This window comes from Oncorhynchus mykiss, chromosome 17, assembly GCF_057628025.1.
Source record: "Oncorhynchus mykiss isolate SJ-2025 chromosome 17, ASM5762802v1, whole genome shotgun sequence".
NCBI lineage: Eukaryota > Metazoa > Chordata > Actinopteri > Salmoniformes > Salmonidae > Oncorhynchus > Oncorhynchus mykiss.
The window spans coordinates 27,446,306-27,468,516 of NC_143038.1; the positions used below are offsets into that span (position 1 = coordinate 27,446,306).

The 22,211-nt window shown below is 41.7% G+C and overlaps 1 pseudogene across 1 annotated transcript; it reads right to left on the reverse strand.

Moving 5' to 3' along the window:
• Window positions 1–602: 602 nt before the first annotated feature.
• LOC110493925 (ubiquitin carboxyl-terminal hydrolase 37-like) lies at window positions 603–10,022 on the reverse strand (annotated as a pseudogene). The gene is made up of 14 exons (XR_016487613.1): window positions 9,996–10,022; window positions 8,691–8,836; window positions 8,213–8,344; window positions 7,461–7,610; window positions 7,221–7,357; window positions 6,980–7,078; window positions 6,770–6,849; window positions 6,349–6,599; window positions 5,834–5,915; window positions 4,946–5,081; window positions 4,557–4,860; window positions 3,878–4,184; window positions 1,711–1,829; window positions 603–1,580 (listed from the first exon to the last, which is right to left on the reverse strand). The product of XR_016487613.1 is annotated as a ubiquitin carboxyl-terminal hydrolase 37-like (transcript).
• Window positions 10,023–22,211: the final 12,189 nt, after the last annotated feature.

Consider the following 22,211-nt stretch of genomic DNA (forward strand, 5'->3'; position numbering starts at 1 on the left):
AGAGAAAGAGACAGAGTGAAAGAGACAGAGAGAGAGGCAGAGAGAAAGAGACAGAGAGAAAGAGGCAGAGAGATAGAGAGAAAGAGGCAGAGAAAGAGGCAGGGAGAAAGAGGCAGAGAGATAGAGAGAAAGAGGCAGAGAAAGAGGCAGGGAGAAAGAGGCAGGGAGAAAGAGGCAGAGAGAAAGAGGAAGAGAGAAAGAGGCAGAGAGAAAGAGACAAAGAGAAAGAGGCAGACAGAGAGACAGAGAGAAAGAGGCAGAGAGAAAGAGGCAGAGAGAAAGAGGCAGAGAGAAAGAGGCAGAGAGAAAGAGGCAGAGAGAAAGAGGCAGAGAGAAAGAGACAGAGAGAAAGAGACAGAGAGAAAGAGACAGATAGACAGATGGAAAGAGAGAAAGACAAAGCAGGTAAGAGGCACAGAGAAAGAGGCAGAGAGAAAGAGGCAGAGAGAAAGAGAAAGTGAGACAGAGAGAAAGAGGCGGAGAGAAAGAGACAGAGAAGTGTCTCTCGCACCTGAATGGATCCCCTGCATGGGTGCCAAGTTTAGTTGTTTCATGAAAAATAAGTATTGATGTTCTTGTGAAGAAAACTGCAGTATAATATATTTGTTTAAAATAATGTATTTCAGCAAATGTTCAACAGTTCAGTTAATCAATTACACATCTCTAACATTGTATTCAGTCTTGCATTCTGGCTATTCTGTGTTTACTTGATTTCTTTCCCCCACCCCTAAACTCATTGCCTAATTAAAGCCAATTACAAGCTCCACACAAACTGATATTCACTACAACACAAATGATTGAAACATGTCGTAGATAAACAAATTATTATTTTGCTACTACCAAATAAACACATGTAAATTTTACACTGGCTTGGCCCATGCTCTGACAAAAGGTCCGTTTTGATAGTTGACCAACAGGCAAATAATTGGTTGATGCTGCCTGAGATGGTCAGGGGGATGACTGTGTCAAACAGCTTGTGCTCCTTTACTCTGCAGATCATTCTTTCAACATGTACTCTCAGCCTGGCAATGGATTGGGTCTCCCTAACCTCATGCGCTGGCATCTGTGTGCGTCTTGACAGAAATGCTGGCCGGTAGACCTTGCACGGAACAATGTCATCTACGAGAAAGCCCTTATCCACCATAATGGCCATGTCATGGGGGAGTAAGGAAATAATTCCAGACTGCTTGAAGATCTCCTTGTCAATCACAGATCCAGCACACAACGATGACATAAAAGTGACAGCTCCATGTGGTGACATTCCCAACATGCCCTTAAAGGTACAGTGTGACTTGTAGGAAGAAAACACCTCACTCTGCAGTAGTAGTGAAGATGTTGTCTGGCAGCGGAGTTCAGTGCAGTCGATCACTACCTGGGTGTCTGGATAGTCCTTGAACTCGGGTGGCAGGTGGGCTTTGATGGTTTCCCTGGGGATCCATATCCGTGCTGATCCAAGCAGACAGTAGAGGAAGTTGGCCCAAGAGATGATAATCTCACTACCAATGGGCCAAATCCTTCTGCTTCAGACCCAGCGACAGATGAGTCATAAACAAGAAGAACTCGTCGATTGATGGCAGTGTCTGAACGTAAAGAAAAATGTTTTAGTACAATATAGTCCTTATATTCGGTCCATAACAAAAAGTAAATCATGTTTTGAAATTACAGTAAGATCAAATAATATTCTAAGTATTTAATGAAGTTGTCCCTTACCGGTTTTCTTCGAGTAACACTTGTTTCAGATGGATTGGTGCTTGTGACTTATAAACTTGGTCTCTGCTGCCCGCTCAGTCAAGTGCCAGAAGGCCATCAGGTGAGTGTAGATTGCAAATCTAAAGACAGACCCAGAGTATTTGAATACCAAAAAAGCTCATTACTATTATTGCCCATCTTCTCTAAGCATCAAGTAGCACTAGACATGACCAAGCTGCTATTGTAGCCTGTTTTACTTGTTACTGCAATTCTACTGTAATTCATAGCAGCTATCATCACAGCAGTGAATTTGTTTTAAATGTTCCATTAGTTAACCTGGGAAGTGGACTAAGAACCAAATCTTATTTGCAGTGACGACCTGGGAGCATTTTTGGGGGTTAACTGAAATCTAATGTAAAGACAATTTACAGTTGAAGTCGGAAGTTTACATACACTTAGGTTGGAGTCATTGAAACTCGTTTTTCAACCACTCCACAAATTTCTTGTTAACAAACTATAGTTTTGGCAAGTCGGTTAGGACATCTACTTTGTGCATAACACAATACATTTTTCCAACAATTGTTTACAGACAGAATATTTCACTTATAACTCACTGTATCACAATTACAGTGGGTCTGAAGTTTACATACATGAAGTTGACTGTGCCTTTAAACAGCTTGATAAAATCTAGAAAATTATTCCATGGCTTTAGAAACTTCTGATAGGCTAATTGACATCATTTGAGTCAGTTGGAGGTGTATCTGTGGAAATATTTCAAGGCCTACCTTCAATCTCAGTGCCTCTTTGCTTGACTTCATGGGAAAATCAAAAGAAATCAGCCAAGATCTCAGAAAAAAAAATTGTAGACCTCCATAAGTCTGGTTACTCCTTGGGAGCAATTTCCAAATGCCTGAAGGTACCACGTTCATTTGTACAAACAATAGTACGTAAGTATAAACACCATGGGACCACGCAGCCGTCATACCGCTCAGGAAGGAAACGAGTTCTGTGAACGTACTTTGGTGTGAAAAGTGTAAATCAATCCCAGAACAACAGCAAAGGACCTTGTGAAGATGCTGGAGGAAACAGTTACAAAAGTATCTATACACACAGTAAACCGAGTCCTATATCGACATAACCTGAAAGGCCGCTCAGCAAGGAAGATGCCACTGCTCCAAAACCGCCATAAAAAAGCCAGACTACAGTTTGCAACGCACAAGGGGACAAAGATCGTACTTTTTGGAGAAATGTCCTCTGGTCTGATGAATCAAAAATATAACTGTTTGGCCATAATGACCATCGTTATGTTTGGAGGAAAAAGGGGGAGGCTTGCAAGGCAAAGAACACCGTCACAACCGTGAAGCACGGGGGTGGCAGCATCATGTTGTGGGAGTGCTTTTATGCAGGAGGAACTGGTGCACTTCACAAAATAGATGGCATCATGAGGAAAGGAAAATTATGTGGATATATTGAAGCAACATCTCAAGACATCAGTCAAGAAGTTAAAGCTTGGTTGCAAATGGGTCTTGATGACCCCAAGCATACTGCCAAAGTTGTGGCAAAATGGCTTAACGACAACAACGTCAAGGTATTGGAGTGGCAATCACAAAGCCCTGACCTTAATCCTATAGAACATTTGTGGGCAGAACAGAAAAAGTGTGTGCAAGCTAGGAGGCCAACAAAACTGACTCAGTTACACCAGCTCTGTCAGCAGAAATGGGCCAAAATTCACCCAACTTGTTGTGGAAGGCTACCCGAAACATTTGACCCAAGTTAAATAATTTAAAGGCAATGCAACCAAATACTAATTGAGTGTAAACTTATGACCAACTGAAAATTTGATGAAAGAAATAAAAGCTTAAATAAATAATTCTCTCTCCTATTATTCTGACATTTGACATTCTTAAAATAAAGTGATGATCCTAACTGACCTAAGACTGGGAATTTTTACTAGGATTAAATGTCAGGATTTGTGAAAAACTGAGTTTAAATGTATTTGGCTAAGGTGTATTTAAACTTCCGACTTCAACTGTGCATTCAATGTGCCTACTTACGCTAAGATACGCTAGCCTAGTTTTAAATAACAATGAACACGTTCTTAAAGGTAAGATGGACTTTGGGATAATAATAATAATTCATAGTAAATAAAACAATAGTAATGCTGGATAACAATAAATCGTTACTGTACCTTGTGTAAAAACGCATATCCTCGTCAGAACCAGAAAATCGCACCAAAGCCGTGTTGGGCGGTCAGTTTCTCCAGCTTGGCTCGAAGCTCCTCAATTTCTCTTACGTGCTCATGATTTGCCATTAGGGCCGTGTCCAGGGCTGCGGGTTCAGGGCTGCACAGTAATCATGTGTCTGGACCTGATCAGAGGTGGCACAGTCCATAGGCAGTGCACCTTGTTCTTCATCCTCCTCAGTCGGAGCAGGAGGTTTCAGTCTTCTTTCTCAAACACCAGGTCTCTTTTCATTGTGCCAGTTCCATGAGAAGACTGTAGGAACAAAACCTATTTTTAGGAATTGTCGCTCCCCAATTTTTCCTTCAACAAAGTCACTCTCATTAGCACCTCATTCGCGGGGCTGTAATTTAAACGTAGCCATTGCAAACTATTTCAGTCAGAAATGCATCAACAACAGTTAGATAGCTATCAAGCTAATGATAAAAACAATAGCAGAAATCGCTGCAGGAAGTCATCAACCCTGTAGGAAGTAAATTAGAACATTGGAGGCGGTATAATGCACAGAGCCTATTGATTGTCTCATCTCTCTTCAGTCACGTGCCACATCCTGTTGTTATGTGAACGACTGGCTGAGCCTTGGATACATCCAGTATTGCCCCAAACGCGCATTACTTGTTCACTTACAGCCAGTAGTGATCATAACACCCCCACCCCCCTTGTTGAGGCTGGGCAGGGAGTGTTGAAGCTGGGCCTGGTGCTGCCCCTGTTGAGGAAGGTCTAAGGATGTTGAGGCTGGGCCTGGGACTACCCTTGTTGAAGCTGGGCTGAGGGTATTTAGTCTAGGCCTGGCACAACCCCTGTTGAGTCTGGGCTGAGGCTTTTGAGGCTGAGCTTGGTGTGTGGAGGCTGGTCCAGGTGCTGCCCCTGTTAAGGCTGGTGCTGGTGGCCCTGTTAGGCCCTGTGTGCTGGGGCCTAAGGCTCTCCTGCCCTGAAGGGTGAAAGGAACCACTTACTGTACATACAGTACACATATATAGCAACACAAGAATATAGATGAAGAGAGTAAGCAGTACCTGAACATATAGAAAAGCAGGTAAGCACTCCGGGCTCTGGTCCTCAGCACAGTGGCTTCATTGGACATTGACACTTGGCTGTCATTACAGCAGAACCAGTTTCCACTGGCATTCAAGATGTCACTAATGTAGTGCCCTGTGGAACAAAGAAGACAGACTCGAGGTCAAGGGTCAGGCTCTTGTGGGTAATGGAGTGTGTTATAACAGTTAAACAGTTCATTTGGAAGGTATTTTATCTGTTACAAGTGTCAAGTTTGGAAATCAGAGATAAACACATACACGTAGCATGCCTCCCCATTCCTTTGAATTAAATTGCGCAAACTCTAAACATATAGCAGTGCTTGTCGGGATGGCACTTCGCTCTGAAGCCTTGCTCGCTTGGTGTAAGAGGCTATCGGAGGGTCTAATTATCCCCTACACCAGGGTTCCCCAACTGGCGGTCCGTCGGATGAATTTGGCCCACAGGTGATTTTATTTGGCCCACCCCATGTTTTATGAGCAAACAATTGTAATTGTTAAAAGACTGTAAAAACACCAGCAAATCAGTTCCAAGTGATTTTCATTTTGGAAATCTGATCCAAAGTCTTCCTACGCACAATAAAGAGATATACGTGACTGTACACAAATGTAAGCAAGGTTTGAAATTAGTCAAATATATGATATCTGTTTGGGCTTCTTACGGTCAATTTGCAGTCTACAAATTATTATTATCCCCGGCCTTCAACCCTCGATCATTTTCACTCCCTCAGCTTTGGGATACTTGTTTAAACGGCAGAGGCGCACGTGAATACGCAAATTGAAAGTCGAGGAGAAAGGAGTGATTTGGGATTCAGCCTATGCCATATGTACTGTTTATCTGCATGTGTGTGTTTTAAGGTATTTACTTACCGGAGTTTGCGGAGCCTCCCAAATGAGAGACTACGCCAGTCAGCTGGTAGTAGCCAATCACTGACTTCACTGGCTGCAGCTTCTGTAAGAAAACACGTGATCATTGGATTCTCATTTCCCCTACAGTCCACCACACTGTCTACAGTCCACTACACTACTCGTCTACTGCAGGTCTACTATATCATGCACTCCTCATAACTATCTCAGTGTTCTGTCATAACTTATATTTCACTGGTTTCACTCTCTATCTCTCCTCACCACTGAGGCTGTCCACAGCACTTTCCCTAGGTCCTGGTCATTTGAATCTGAGGGGTCAAATATACATATAAAGAGCTGTGAAAACGTGGTCGCTTGTCTGAATTGCTCTGGTCTAAAACAGCTTCCGTACATCACTGAAGATGTCTGAGAAACATTTTAATTTGCAGCTTCTAGCTTCTCTGTCTGCAGGACCGTTTTGGGAGTGGGTGGCTTGTGTGGTGTTGGAACAAGAATAAAGTTGTGATGCCATGACCTACCTGAACAGCAGATGGCGCTATATTTGGCCTCTCCGAGTGGGTTGGGGACTTGGCTGGCGAGGGTCTGGGGGATGGACACCTGGATATTGGGGGTCTGGTTGGTGAGGGCCTGTGGGCTGGCACTGTGCAGGGGTGGCACCGTGTCCCCACAGAAGTTGGAGAGCCTCAGCTCTGAAGGAAACAAAAGAGGAGCCTCCAGCTTCTCCAACCCCCCAGGTCATCCAAACCTCTTCAGATGCAGAACCAGCACACTGCCCAGAGACAGAGACAGACAATGAAACCAGTCAACAAATAACAGATGAGTGAAATTTGTTTGGTGGTGCTCATCCCTAAGTCCTACAATCTAATGCTCAGGACACAATGACCACACATTTCATTAAATACTGCCAGTTCTATGAGAGGTTATAAAGGGGCAACTCACAGAGGCAGTGTGTGGAACTGCTCCACCTTTGAGGCGTGGAGGCCCTTGCAGCCCGCACATGTGAATTCAACCTTTTCTCCCTGGGTTAGAAACAAAAGCATTACAAAATGAGTGACACCACTACAATAATAAGATACCGTATTCTGAGACAGTGGGCAGCTTGCCCTGGGTGTTAGTCTCTACACCCAGGGCTAAACCCTACGTGCTGACTTTGAAAGTGAGTGCTAGGCTGCTTAGCAAGGTGCACTCAGAGCTGAGTCCAATGAGAGGTGATTGTAGTCCTCTCTGGTGGACGACTCACGCCCACAGCTTCAGAAGCAGGACAAAGAGAAGAAAAATGCATCAGGTTTCTGTTTCAGGTCTTTGCAATGTTATGCCATGTGTTTTGTAATATCATTTGAAGAAAGATCATGTTACCAGTAGATACATTACAACCAATGGGAGCTCTTACCTGGTACATGTGCGCACTGAGACAAGCTGGAACTCCAGCTGGGAAACAGGGCAGGTATAGTTCACCCCGAGTGTCTTCAGTATCATGCCCTCCTCCTTCAGCTGGCACAGCATATTCACAAGTAACTCGTGTGCGTCCTATGATGAGAAAGAAAAATACCAAGATAAAATCTAATTATTGAGAGAAAATGAACCCCTGCAAAAAGAGTGCATGTTCAGAAGAGAGTAGTGCCTCAGTTACCTGTTGCGTGTCCCCCAGATACTTCAAATCATATCCCGACAAGGAGTACTTGACATGAGGAGTACTTGACACCTCCACATGAGGTCTGCTTTTGAGGCCTGGTTTGCGCCACTGTCAGGTAGACCCGAACGGTGCACATCAGACAGACACCTGTAGGGGAGAAAGAGAGTAAATTAGCAGCTGACTGGATGGTGTCAACCTACTGGCTTACGGCTGAAGAGGCAGATGAGTATATCCATATATTTTATATCTAGTGGCACCCCATCATTAGAAATTATTAATTCGATTCAATGCAATATCACCTTTGAGGACTGACAATGAAGCAAAACAAAAATGTTGTTTATTCTCCTAAGATATTTGGTTTGGATACTGCTCTCATTTCCAGAGCATTTTAAAAGCTACCAAATGTCCCATACTAATGTGGAATGTTCAGTCAATGACCTGTATGGGTAATGTAGTCATTCTACAGTTTCCACATTGGCCTACAAATATCTACATCATAATCATTGTGTCATTGTTGTTCCTCTGGGTTATGAAGATTCCCGAAAACAAAACAAAAATGGAAATAAATAAATAAATGCAGCGGAATATGAAGTGGTTAAGGTTAGGGAAAAGGTTAGCAAAAATGCTTTCCTAACCTGCTACGAATATCACTTTCTATAGAAGTGGCATGAAGAGTGTGTCCCTCCTTGAATTTATGAACACAAATAATGGGTGGGTGCGGGTGTGTCTGCTTTTGAGCCTTCCCTTACCTGAGCAGGTTGGAGAAGGGGGAGGAGCTCCAGAGTTGTTCCTGGCGTAGGATTTCCTTTGAGAAGGAAGGCAGGACCAGGAGGCACTGCAGGGTGGCGTTTAAGAAGCAAGTGTTGCCAATGTTAGGCAACCTGTGAAGAAGAACCAGCCATCAGTACACACATAGAGATACAATATCCTAGAAACATTGAGTGGCCTATGTCATAAACCTTCATAACTCTAGAAAGTGCTGACAATGGCAGCCATCTTGGTCAGGGATAAGTTCTATGTCACTCTATGAGTACACAAAGAAGTGGATGTCCTTTAGACCAAGATGAACATAATTCATGGGTTTATAAATATCTAATAAAACGGACATGCTTGATAGTAAGCCCCATCCCCATAGTATATCAGACATTGACCTCTAAACAATAAAGAGCTTATTTTCAATGCATCTGCATTGTGTTGTGGTTGCATTTGCAGTGTGTTTTGGTTTACCCAAGAAGTTCCATGTTGACCAGGGCCCCCGGTTCTCCTCTGGCCCCCGGGGTCTCCTCTGACCTTCTGGTGGCTGAGCTGGCCCTGGGAAGAGTCTGGCTTCTGGCACCTGAGCCTGACCTCTGGGGCCTTGGGATAGAGTGGTCCTGAAGAGACAGAGGTATGAAGGAAGGAGAGAAACAGGTGTAAAGCTTTCAAAGCAGAGATAGTATCACTCTACACAGTATCTCTCGTAAATACTACACTGTACTATAAACACAGTCCGAGTAGTCATGCATGTTTTGATGTCCATATAAATGCAGTGTACTAAGTAGACCAGGGCAATAGGTTAGTATTCTATTTATCCACTAGATGTGATTAGAAGAGCCTAAAACTACAGTTTGAGGAAAGTAACTTTCTGGGACTGTGTTATCAAGCGTCTCAGAGTAGGAGTTTGATCTAGGATCAGTTTTTCCTTTCAGATCATAATAAATCAGATTATTATGGATAGAGAGGACCTGATCCTAGATTAGCGCTCATACTCTTGATTAACACTGGCCCTAGTCTTGTAGCTCTAAAGCCAACTCTTCAAGGGGACTCTAGGATGGCACTGTACTCGTTTTATTTTTGTTTGAATTACCTGACTGTTGCGCCCTCTTGGCTGGTGTCTCCATGACCGTCCAGGGGGTTGGTAGGAGAGGGAGAACTAGGGCAGGACACCACTGGAGAGAATTTCACTGGGGAAGGGTGTTTGGCAGGTGACCTGGGGAGAGAGGGCTGTTTAGCAGGAGAGCAAGGCTGAGAGGAACAGTTAACAGGAGAGAGAGGTGGATAGAGGGAGGAGAGTTGGTCAGAGGGTGAGGGGTCAGAGGTGGCGGAGGCATTCCGTTCAGAACGGTCAGTTGGAATTGGAGAGGAAGTGCTACTCCTCTTCTTATTTCTTGTCTTCTGCTCCACATCAATTGAATTGGCTTTCTGCTGTTTTTTCTGTTGACAAGAATATGTGTAAGTGCAAAATAATTTTTCCCCGATCCCCAGCCAATGTAGAAAAAAAAATGTGTGTGGGGGGGGTCATATTAATAGGAACAGGTAGGCCTAAATTAGAGGAACTTAACTATCTATCCTCAACCTCAAATAACACAGTATAGACAAGTTACATTGAGTGACATTTGCAAAAGCTGAACTTCATATACATTTCATGTACACTTTTTATGTATTCGTCCATCAGAATCTACTTTTACTTCATTCTTCTCACTAGGTCTAAGAGAAAAATACTACTCCAGAATTGAAGTAGTTGTTAATTGATTAAATGACCTGATTTCATACCTTTTTGCACCAGCAGAAACAAGCCATGTCGATAACCAATTAAGACTGATACATATCCACATTACATCATTTTTCAAATTGGCTTTAAGACCATTGTGATGTCATCGGTCATGTATGACACCACCGTCTGGCAACCCAATCTAGAATTGTTTAAAATATAGAGTTCAATTATCAAATATGTTTTATTGAAAGCAAAGTTCTGCAGTATACATACAATATTGTAGATATGCTCCATTGTTTTCTTGTTCCTTTTTTTACACACAGTTTTTATATATTGTTTAATTGAACATGCCACCACAATAAATGCATTTTAAGTGCCTACGTCTTCCTTGTTTTTTGATAGCTTCCATGTTGTTTGTGGGGTGGTCATCGGTTTATTGAAAGGCTAAATGCTTTTTCTCATATTCCCCAGCAGATGGACAAGGGTTGGTCAAAAGAATGTGAACAGGTGATAGAGATTCAGCCTAAACCTCAAATAACAATCCAGATTGGTTAGGGACAGTTTTCCATATTCAATCTTGCCCCGAGGGCAGCTCTGCCTCAAGGGCAGAATGAATGTGATTGGTTCAATTAAAGCTCAATTGTCACTGGCAATCTGATGGAGCTTAAGAATTTTGAAAAGACTAAATGGCCAAATGTTGCACAATCCAGGTGTGGAAAGCTCCTAGATTTACTCAGAAATACTCACAGCTGTAATCGCTGCCAAACGTGCTTCAACAAAGTATCGACTTAGGGGTGTGAATACTCAAATTGAATATTTAATTTTCAATACATTTGCAAACATTTCAAAAAATATGTTTTAACTTTGTCGTTATGGGGTATTTTGTATAATTGGGTGAGAGAATAAATATATTTACTCAATTCTAAATGCACGCTGTAACACAACAAAATGTGGAAAAAGTCTAGGGGTGTGAATACTTTCTGAAGGCACTGTATGTGAAGATGAATCCACTAATTAAGTTACTCTGGTTAGGAGCGTCTGCTAAATAACTCAAATGTAAACGTAATAGAAATTAATTGTAAATAATGTATTGTGTCACGGAGTCAATTATTGTAAATAAGAATATAATACCATGATTAAAGATAGTCATGAATGAATCGTGAATAACGATGAGTAAGAAAGTTTGAGGTATAAATATCATACCCCCCCAAAAATGGTAACCTCCCCGATGTAAGAATATTTTAAGATAATACACAACGCAGAGGACTAGAGGTCAATAGGGAATTAACGATCAATGGAAATAGTTGTTTTTCAGTTGAACATCTGTTTAGAATCTGTGTAGGAATTTCAGTCCTGTACTCATAGCTACATGTGTCAAGTTGTCATTGGTCCAAATACATTGAGCCTGAAACAGGATACTTGTTATTTGCAGGAATGCAATCTGGTGAGGGCCCAAAAAGGTGACTTTCATTTTGTTGCACTGAAACATGCAAAAGAAATCCCTGCTAGTGTCACGCCCTGACCTTAGAGATCCTTATTATTCTCTACGTTTGGTTAGGTCAGGGTGTGACTCGGGTGGGGAAGTCTATGTTTTCTGTTTCTTTGTTTTTGGCCGAGTGTGGTTCCCAATCAGAGGCAGCTGTCTATCGTCGTCTCTGATTGAGGATCATACTTAGGCAGCCCTTTTACCCACCATTAGGTTGTGGGATCTTGTTTTCTGTTTAGTTTCTGTAGCCTGACAGAACTGTGCGCTTTGGTTTTTTTGACATTGTTATTTTGTTTGGTGTCATCAATAAAGATACGATGTACGGCTACCACGCTGCGCCTTGGTTTCCTTCTACCAACGAGAGCCGTTACAGCTAGGGAGAAGTGCAGGTTTTAACTAATTAAACAACAAAGAATACGATCTACATGATAATTCTCCATGTGTAAAATAAAAATTGTTTAATGTGAAACTACAGAAACTCAAAGCTAAAAAATATATATAAAGAAAGCAGTCCAATGTTATTTGTAACCTTGACTTTACTGCAAATGACACTCAAGTCTCGAGAAAAAACAATACACTAATATTACAGTTAGCCATGACAGCCTTTATAATGCAACACTTATGACCACACACACATCTAAATATTGCACTTGGGAAAAAAAACATCTTAATAACCCTTGGATGCAATGCTGGTCAAAATTACCATTCCTAATGTTTTCTTTGCTGTATTAACCACCCCCCCCCCCCAAATGACATCATCTAATATTCCAGGAAATCCTTAAATAATGTGTCTTTAATGTTCTAACATCCTAGTTTTGTTTTTTAATTTCTTATTTTTTAAGTAAAAAGAGTTTTTGCATCACTACCCCAAGTTTTAAAATGTAGGGTCAAATATGACCAATATGTATTTCCTATGGAATTCACTGCATTGCGTCGTCAAACTGACCTTTCTTTTTGCTACAAAAATAAAATCCAAGTAATTAATATAATATTTATTAAATATCTTGTTTTTAATGTTCATTAATCACAGTTTTCATTTCTCCTTTTTAACTAATTGAGTAAAAGGAGTTTCATTAGGAGGCTCATAGGAATGTTGCCAGATATACAACCAAAATGGTTTTACAGATGCCAATCTGAGGTATCCAATTCAGATGACACAGACTACAGTTGAAGTCGGAAGCTTACATACACCTTAGGCAAATACATTTAAACTCAGTTTTTCACAATTCCTGACATTTAATCCTAGTAAAAATTCCCTGTTTTAGGTCAGTTAGGATCACCACTTTATTATAGGAATGTGAAATGTCAGAATAATAGAGAATGATTTATTTCAGCTTTCATCACATTCCCAGTGGGTCAGAAGTTTACATACACTCAATTAGTATTTGGCAGCATTGCCTTTAAATTGTTTAACTTGGGTCAAACGTTTCAGGTAGCCTTCCACAAGCTTCCCACAATAAGTTGTGTGAATTTTGGCACATTCCTCCTTACAGAGCTGATGTAACTGAGTCAGGTTTGTAGGCCTCCTTGCTCACACATGCTTTTTCAGTTCTGGCCACAAATTTGGAATTGGAAGTATGCTTGGGGTCATTGTCCACTTGGAAGACCCATTTGCGGCCAAGTTTTAACTTCCTGACTGATGTCTTGAGATGTTGCTTCAATATATCCACATAATTGTCCTACCTCATGATGCCATCTATTTTGTGAAGTGCACCAGTCCCTCCTCGCAGCAAAACACCCCCACAACAGGATGCTGCCACCACCGTGCTTCACGATTGGGATGATGTTCTTCGGCTTGCAAGCCTCCCCCTTTTTCCTCCAAACATAAAGATGGTCATTATGGCCAAACATTTATATATTTTTTTCATCAGACCAGAGGACATTTCTTTTTTATGGTGGTTTAGGAGCAGTGTCTCCTCTTCCTTGCTGAGCGGCCTTTCAGGTTATGTTGATATAGGACTCATTTTACTGTGGATATAGATACTTTTGTACATGTTTCCTCCAGCATCTTCACATGGTCCTTTGCTGTTGTTCTGGGATTGATTTGCACTTTTCGCACTAAAGTACGTTCATCTCTAGGAGACACAGCTTATCCTTCCTGGGTGGTATGACGGCTGCGTGGTCCCGTGGTGTTTATACTTGCGTACTATTGTTTGTACAGATGAACGTGGTACCTTCAGGCATTTGGAAATTGCTCCCAAGGATGAACCAGACTTGTGGAGGTCTACAATTTTTTTTCTGAGGTCTTGGCTGATTTCTTTAGATTTTCCCATGATGTCAAGCAAAGAGGCACTGAGTTTGAAGGTAGGCCTTGAAATACATCCACAGGTACACCTCCAATTGACTCAAATGATGTCAATCATTTTGGGGTATTTTCCAAGCTGCTTAAAGGCACAGTCAACTTAGTGTATGTAAACTTCTGACCCACTGGAATTGTGACACAGTGAATTAAGTGAAATAATCTGTCTGTAAACAATTGTTGAAAAAATTACTTGTGTCATGTACCAAGTAGATGTCCGAACTGACTTGCCAAAACTATAGTTTGTTAACGAGAAATTTGTGGAGTGGTTGAAAAACAAGTTTTAATGACTCCAACCTAACAAGCTGACCAGACCGGACACGTCTCGTGTGCGAGCGTCGCAAAATAAATTTAGAAATCCATGTTATTCAATTATTGCACCCACACTGCTCACGTGCGCCACTGAGCGTCTGCGTTGCCAAGGGCTAAAATAGAACTCCTTTCTATTTCTGTCACAGATCGCGCTGAAAGTCCTGCCTCTCCCATCTCCTCATTGGTTTATAGAAGCAGGTACCCACGTGCCATCTCTTCATTGGTTATACCCACTTGGGTGACTGAAAGACGAACTGCAAGGTAGAAACTCCAGTCCAGTTGGTGACAGAATGCAACTTAAATTGGTTGCTAACCGCCATATATCAAGTCTGGAAGTTCCGCCTCCCATTAATTCATTGGATCTCACAACAAACATACGTCCCATACTTTCTGTAAACAAAAGCCAACGTGGGTGCTTGAAAGATGGACGAGGAGAGATTTTTCGTCGAAGTAGAGAAGTACTCACTTTTATATGACCCGTCTTCAAAATTCAACAAGTATCCAACTAATAAAGATGCGTTATGGAGAGAGATTGCAAAGACCATGCACATTTCAGGTAAAGTATAACAACCCAATGTTCATCCTTGGTATAAAACGAACTAGCTAGCGTTAGCTGAATGTAAATGCCATGTGTGCTGTATGCTTTTTATAATACAGAAATGGTGGAATTGTACAATAGTTTTAAAGTGTAGAATGAATACACAAAACAAATGAAGATGTCAAAGTTGAACTTAAGTCAATTCTGCCTTCCACAGAGGTGAAATACTTAGTAAACTTTTCTCTGACAGAAACTGCCTCCTGACCTGCTCTGTTGGCCTGGATGGCTATGCCTCTCATGCCTCATCCCTGCCCCACCCTGCTGTAGCCACATTTCCACATCACAAGGCTTTGTGAGGAAGTTGTGGAGGATGCACATTGCATCTTTCCTAAATCTTCACCCCCAAGCAGAAAGGCATCTTGGGGCACCTGCAGGGTTTTTGATGCCATTGCCCTTCCAAGTGGGGAGTTGGCATAGACTTCTCCGTCACTCTTTCTCCCAAAATCCCCCACTTGAATAGCTGTGAAGCGGTAATTGGCATCCACAAGGGCGAGTAACACCACAGAGAAGGTTCCCTTATAATAAAAAAAACGGCTCCCTGAGTTTGGTTGTTTGGTGATCATAATATGTTTTCCATCAACCGATCCCAAACAATTGGGAAAGTCCCATTTTTCATGAAACTCTTGAGAAGTTTATCTCCAGGCTTCCTCAGTGGGTCGTGGCAGATGGATCGCCAGCATCTTCCTCTCTATGGCCTCACAGGTCTCCATAATGCACTGCGACACTGTCTCGAATCCAAGACGATAGGTGAAGGCCAGGCTGCAAATAGTGTCTCCAGATGCCAAATACCTTTTTTCAGCTCAAGAGGCAACCTCAGCCTTGAAAATGCTGATTCGCCTCAGCCACAACCTATGGAACCCGATGACGCTGAAGACGACGTGGTGTCCCTGAGCCATGACCCTGTGCTTCAGATGCCTGAACAACAGGCAAGACCAACCACTACAGGCACAGCTCAAGACTGGCAGCCAAGAAAAAGAAAACAGAAAGTCAACTATCAAGATGTGGATGAAGAGCTGCTTGCATTTGTCAGGAAGCCAATCCCTTCTGCTGTTACCTCAGAGGAGGAGGCATTTGTGCTCAGCTTTGTACCAGAGCTGAAGAATATAGGAAGAAACAAGGGACGTCTGAAAGTGCAATTACTGTCATTGATTGTAAACTGGGATGACCAGTATGCAACACCTCTGCTACCACCGCCACCACCACAATGGCTCTTTGATGCTCCACATGGAAGAGCTGGACTGCGGCCTATGATGTACGGCCAGCCCAGGCATCAATACTCCTACTCACCAGGATCTAGGTCTCCAACACATAACTGGGATGACCAGCAGGCAACACCACTGCCCACAAGCACTCCGCACGGAAGAGGTGGACCGCAGCCAATCATGTACGATGAGCCCAGGGATCAATACTCACCAGAACCTAGGTCTCCAACATATAGCTGGGATGACAGTACATTCAGTACATTCTCTCAAGAGAGCTAGGACAGAGACTCCCAATCACATCAATAATCATCTCCGAAAAGGCAGAACCCAGCCCTGCGCATACTTAGGCCCATGTTCTGTTTTAGTGTTTTAAAAAGGGAAACATTTATGTATGCACTATTTGCACTTTGTTGTTGCAGTTATATATGCATTGTACCTTGCATTTAACTTTTTTTTAAAAATTTAAAAAATGTTGCTATTCATATTGTTATTGGGAGGGATATGCCGTATTTGTTTACAAGTTTTGATGTGACGGGTTAATGTCACCTACATGTTCACCATGCCTTGATGTGACTGTTAATGTCACCTACATGTTCACCATGCCTTGATGTGACTGTTAATGTCACCTACAACAGATGCACCATGCCTTGATGTGACTGTTAATGTCACCTACAACAGATGCACCATGCCTCGATGAGACTGTTAATGTCACCTACAACAGGTGCACCATGCCTTGATGTGACTGATTATGTCACCTACAACAGGTGCACCATGCCTTGATGAGACTGTTAATGTCACCTACAACAGGTGCACAATGCCATGTTGTGACTGTTTGTCACCTTGAAAAATAATAAATAAAAGACTAAACAAAGAACAGTGTGTCTTACTTACCTTGAGTATAATGAAGACACTATAACTGGTCATCTGCTTCCTAGTTGTAATGGAACAAAGCCCTACATCTGTGGAGCATCATGATCACAAGTTTGCTGGAGTTTCTTTACATCCATGCACCTGCTTACACAATACAACCTTTTCCAATAACTAACCTTAGAGTGACAGCTAGTCTTTGCTTAGGCTCTATTGGGGTCCTGTAGTTGGTCGTCTGCTTGGTGAGGTCTGGGCTAACAAAAGACAGAAGAGTCTCCATCTCTTCTGCACTCATCCGGAAGTATCGGTGATGTCGGGCAGGGTCCAAGAGCAGCTCCTGGACAAGGTGGTAGATGCTTCCTTCTCAACACCTTCTCTCACTCCTTCCCTGTGCGCCTCAATAATACAAGGGCGACCAACTTCTGTTTTAGCAGGTGGTGTCTGTTAATCCATGCTGTTTAGAAAAGCATACAGTATTGTTTCTTTTTAGTTGTATAATATTACAGTTTCTTATTTCATGAGCTTTCATTCAGTAAATGCATTGTTTATATCTCATACCAGAGTGGTTTGGTTGTAAGGTGAAAGAGACTGGCTAATTACAGTAATCAGCCTGCCATCATGTATATTATTGGCATAATGGAGTCTGAGAGGAAAGTGCCTAAATGTGTAAAACAATTTGCATTTATTGAATGTATTAACTCCTGTCCTGGCATCACTATTGTACAATGTGCAATCATGTACGTACCCATGTTATCACTCCTCAATCGCGGTGAAATCAGAAGAATACATTTCAACAGGGTCACTGGAAAATGCAGGCAAGAAAAGGAGCTAAAAACAGCATTCCGTCCCCAAAATAATATAGTTGGTTCAGAGTTTGTTATGATATTTTAACCTACTTTTCGTGATCGCGTGTGGTGTGGGGGGACAAAATCAATTTGCAAACGCACTTGCGCGGCCGGTTTGGGTTCCGTGTAAGTGTATGGAAACTTCAGACTTCAACTGTATGTGCCTGTGGGTCAAGTTGGAGTTGCACCTGGTAGTCCAGCTGTCCTAGATGATTCTACAGATGTGGAGGACTCCTCAGAGAGTGAAAACCAGTCAAATAGACTGAGTAAAAAAGGGTCTTACTGGACTGAACCCCACCAAAAAAGGCAGGACCAGAAGCCATAATATCCTGAGGAGCTGCCAAGGGCCTGCTCCAGGGTCAACAGTTATGTCACCAAAAGTTGCCTGAGAACTGTTGATTAGTGACAACAGCATTGAGGAGGTCCTAAAGAGTACACATTTAGAAGGACAAATAATAGTAACAGCAAAAGGGACAGTGGCAAGAGGTCAACAAAAGAGGTACTAAAGGTCTTTATTGGCATGGAAAAAAGGTGGGGTGTCTCCACAGGAGCTATTTGTGGATCCACTGCAGAATCCAATGTATAAGGCCACCATGTCGGTCGGAAGATATAAGGATATCTGTCGCTACCTGAGGCTTGATGACAAGAGGAACAGAGTGTTCAGAGAGGCAACGAACCACCTGGCAGCCTTCCGGTATGTGTGGGACCTTTTCCTAGAAAACTGTAGAGGAAGGTTCATCCCCAGCGACTGAGCCACAGTGGATGAGGAGCTTTCCTCCAGACATGACGCTTGACATTCCATCCAAAGAGTTCAATCTTGGTTTCATCAGACCAGAGACTTGTTTCTCATGGTCTGGGAGTCCTTTAGGTGCCTTTTGGCAAATTCCTAGTGGGCTGTCATCTGCCTTTTACTGAGGAGTGGCTTCTATCTGGCCACTCTACCAACCATACCTGATTGTTGGACTGCTGCAGAGATGGTTGTCCTTCTGGATGGAAGCTTCTCCCATCTCCACAGAAGAACTGAGGCAATGGAAAGATGTGGGTTGATGAAAGAGAACCAAGCCACCACCACCACTCAGAGCAGCCAAGGCCAGAAGAGGAAGAGGTGCCAGCTCTGCCCAAGCGCAAAGGATAGAAAAGTCAGCTGCTGGTGTTCTCAGTGCAACACATCCGTCTGCAAAGAGCAGTCACATGCTTGTGGTTTGTAACAAATGCATGGACTAAGACAGCATAAGTAAGCATCACACACACTTTGTTCCTTTTAGTGTTCACGTTTTCTAAATTCACAATTGTTAGTGTTGTCGTTTATATTGATGATGAACTTTGGATTTTCAAATAAATGTTTTGAAATATTATAAAACATGCTTAAGATGGTTTTATTTTGTTGCTCACACTAAAAAGGTTGAATGTGAAAATATGCTAATATTTTCAATAGCTGTTATGCATTTTCATCATATGTTATCATTGAAATGTGTATCAAAATGTTGAAAAGTGACTAAAAACATTTAAAACAATAAAATAATGATTGAAGAGGTCCAAATCAGCACTCAAAATAATTATGTTCCAGCGACCCGGCGGCATATGCATTCTTGGGGCGCCATGTTTACTATGCATCCTAGGGTTAAAGTAGAAATAGAATGAAACAGACAGGCATTTTATTTTTGATCTATTATAGTAGACACCGAGCAAGTGCACAAGGCTGCATGTGTGCAAAAATAACTTTCAGAGTAAAATAAAAAATAAATACAAATAATCACACAAAAGTGTTACTGTCAAGTTCAACACAACAAAAGCCATATCTTTGGGCTACACTGCACGTAATAACATTGTACAATTTCTGCCTGTGGACATCTGTTCTACAATGTGCAGCAGAGCATGATACCCTGTGTTGGCATAATTTATCTCTTTCAGGCAGAAGGTACACCTGGCATACCTCTTTTAATCCACTGAGAGTGAAAGTGTATGGCGTTTCTTTCACCTCTATTGGCATCCAGCATAAACCAGGCCCAGCTCCAGCTACACTTGATCCCTGAATCCACTTCAATCCACAAGCAACGCCTCATTTTCACCTAATTCTCTCATTCTGAAAATTAACCATATACTGTCGAGGGAAAACATTAGTTCACAGATAGTAGTTAGTTCGTTAGCTAGTTAACATTTCACACAGACTGTCAGGGTCCAGTAAGCAACTAACGTTTTATAACTTGAGGAACGGCAAGGAGTCGTATAACGTTACCAATTAATACTATAGCGAATTGGTTAGGGAACTAACGTTAGCTCATTTGATGTTGTAACGTTAGCTAGCTGTCTGTCTTTAATTAGCCAGCTAAGTTTCAAACAATAAACTCAATTATTTGATCAGCTAAGTTTGCTAATGTTGCTCAACATTTCTCTGGCTAGCTAACGGAGAATTCGATCCAGCTACAGTACTATAGCAAGATACAATGCTAACAATACTTGTTTCACCACACTTTCTCCCTCACCTCAAACTTTCCAAATGCCAGTTGTTTTTCGGTTACAGCTCATGAAGTACGCTTCATCACCTTCTCACCCCGGTCTCCGTGATCTCACCTACCTCTTCGTTATCGTTCAGCGGACGCGCTGCTGTAACTGGCGAACTGCTTTTGCACCCTACTGCTCTCTTTCTGCAACTAGAAAATCGCCCTTATATCGGACGTTCTGAACACACTTCATACCGGCGTCAGTCTAATTGTTATCGACGATATAACATTACTACCACTGTGTCGCAGTTTTTTACTAGTTGTCTTCAGGACTTGCCTCAAATTAATATTCATCATGTACATCGAATTGTTAAATCAGCCTCCTAGACTCCAGCTAACAATAATTAAAAAGGGTTCAAGATGTATATAGGAAGCTACTTAGATAAGTATGTAGGTAAATAACGTTACCAAGTCAGTGACAGATATAACATAACGTTAGCTAGCGACAATCATATTAGCTAGCTAATTTAACTATTAACTGTAGCTAGCTAGATAGTTACTTCGTAAAATGATGTAACGTTGACAGAATCTACCTGAGAACGTGTGTATTTTCGTTAGCTTGGTTAAGTTATGCTTGCTAGTGTTATATAAATATTCATACACATAGCTCATATAAACAAAGACATTCCGTCGTAAGAACACATACACCCAGCCATAAGACTGACCCCCTCTTCCTTATATAAACACACATTTCATCTCCCTCTAACTGGCCTGTCCCAAGAGCAAAGAACTTTTGCTGTGCACCAATGGGGCCCGCTCTGGCTAGAGCAAGGCCCGCCTCCAACCCTCCGACCAGTCAAGAAGACCGAAACGACAAGACTCCACCTACTTTATTCTATGTATAAAAATGTATGTAACCATTGTATAGGCCTCTTTTTCACCTGGCTCCTTGCCGAGTTATGTGAACTAGGTCCGTGCACGTAAAACTGCGGGACAAGATATCTCTGACTCATTAAAACTGTCTTTTGTTACAACTGAAATCCACTCTGTCCAGCGTCCGTGATTTGGTCTCAACTCTCCAGTATTTGAACACTAACAGAATTGGTAGCAGAGGAAGGTTGTTCTTGAATTCGATCTATTATAAGTTAGTGTGAGAGGACGAGACTGATCACGGCTAAAAAATCAGACGGAAGAGTGACTTCCCCAGCCATTCATCTTGCCTCAGGAAATCTGATCGGAGCGCTCTATATAAAGGTGAGCAGAGCCCGTTATATCGAAATCTGCATATTGTATTATAGCCTAAACCAAATTTTGATCAGAAAGTACTGGGCGTGAGTATGAATCGGTGCCCAAATTTTTACATAAGAACCTAAGACATTGATCGGGGAGATCTTGTTTTGCTCGTTTTTATTTTTTATTTGTATTTTTATTTTTTAGCAATTGGCCTATTATTAGAAGTGTAGTATGCATGTAAAAGTTCCTATTAAATAAGTGCTTACTGTTTAATTGGTTGTGTTTAGAAGTGTAGTATGCACGTAAAAGTTCCTATTGAATAAGTTCTAAACTGTTTAATTGGTTGTGTTTAGAGATTTAGTTAATTAATAGATCGACTGAATCTGCATGTAAAAGATCCTATTGAATGAGTTGTAAACTGTTTAATTGGTTATGTTAGAGGTGTAGTCGAATAGATATAGGATATGTAAGTTTGGCCTTCCACAAGACAGAGATCGGGAATGATGTGGCTATTGCACATCAAACAATAAACATAATATGAACCAGAGTTGACATTCCATGATTTGGAGATGGGGGAAATTAAATTGACAGAAACGTTTGTCGCGGAGTAGGTTGGGATACGTAACTGGGCTATTAGGCACACAAAGCCACCTTAGTATCGAATGGCCGTGCAATTTTGATTGACAGCCGGGCTGGAATACTGATTTTCGTTTTTTTCATTCCTGTTGATATTGCCTAAAGTTTAAAATTATTCTGACAATTGCTATAGAATCGCTCGAATTTACTGATATAAGTTCATAAAGGAATTTACTGAATTGTTTACAGAAAGTATTTAAATAATTCACTGAACAACTCTTAGTTGTCTAGAAATTCTATCTATATTTCCTAAAGAGCTAGAATTACTCTGAAAATTGTTATAGAACCGCATATATTCACTGATATATTGTTCCAAAAGGAAATCGCATAATCATTTATAGAAAATACCTAAACGA